The following is a 1,152-nucleotide window of genomic DNA, read 5'->3' as shown; positions in this document are numbered from 1 at the left end:
GTGAGGGTGTGAGGGTGTGTGTGTGTGTGTGTGTATGTGTGTGTGTGTGTGTGTGTGTGTGTGTGTGTGTGTTTCTCACTTTCCTTCACGCTCTCCCTCTTCCCTCCTCTTTCCTATCTTCCCCATCCATGCCCTCACTCTTTCACTTCGCCTCCCCTTGTCTCCTGGCTTTAGAAAACTGTATAATTATAAACCGCAGACTTCTACAATATGCACTCTTTTGGTTATAAAGAGCAAAATGTTCCTCTATCTTTTATCCAGTATTCCCGATTAACTTGTTGGACTTTAGTCATACTTTTCCCAAACGGGACACGAGAATAGTAACTTCACAGAACATAATCCACTTAACTCCCAAATTATCGAGTCCAGGTTTGCTTTTTGATTTTTTGGTTTTTTTTCTTTTTTGAAAGATTTCGTTCCTAAAATCTCCCACAAGACAGGAAGGGGTTGGATGGGGAGGGGGGGGGTTGGCTGTCTCTGTGAGTAATGGATAGCAGAGAGGGCACGGGTCAGTTATTCTCTCTCTCTCTCTCTCTCTCTCTCTCTCTCTCTCTCTCTCTCTCTCTCTCTCTCTCTCTCTCTCTCCCCCCTCCCACGGTCTCTCTCTGTCTGTCTCTCTCTCCCCGCTCCCCCCTCTCTCTCTCCAGCTGATCTGTCTCTCTCTGTCTGCCTCCCCCTCCGTGCTCTCTCTCCATATCTCTCTCTGTCTCTCTCTCCCTCTCTCTCCCCCTCTCTCTCCATCTCTCTCCCGAGCTCAGCGCTCAACACCTCGGCACAACGATCTCATTAGTTTGAAGTACAGTAGACTTACTCGATCTCAACACGTTTGGGCGGCACCCATTGTTGAGGTAAACCATAGATGGACAATGGGTGAGTGTCGCCCACACATAAATGAATCTAGTTACCATTTATTAAATTCGTGATAGCCGACAATGTTTATGAGTATTCTAGGGCAATGATAGTACAGTTGTAAATCGCATAGAACTTGTTCTATAGCATGGATATGCACTGGATTCATTACGTAAATAGTATAAATGCAAGTATTATTATTATTTGTATTTTTTTCCCTGCCCATTTATATGAGACTGACGCCGTTTGATCAGATATCTAGTAGAAAAAAAGTGCATATGATAGTGTGTCAATAGTGGCGTC

The sequence above is a fragment of the Aplysia californica genome, unplaced genomic scaffold, assembly GCF_000002075.1.
Source record: "Aplysia californica isolate F4 #8 unplaced genomic scaffold, AplCal3.0 scaffold00435, whole genome shotgun sequence".
NCBI classification, from domain to species: Eukaryota; Metazoa; Mollusca; class Gastropoda; order Aplysiida; family Aplysiidae; genus Aplysia; species Aplysia californica.
This window is presented reverse-complemented; position numbering follows the sequence as displayed.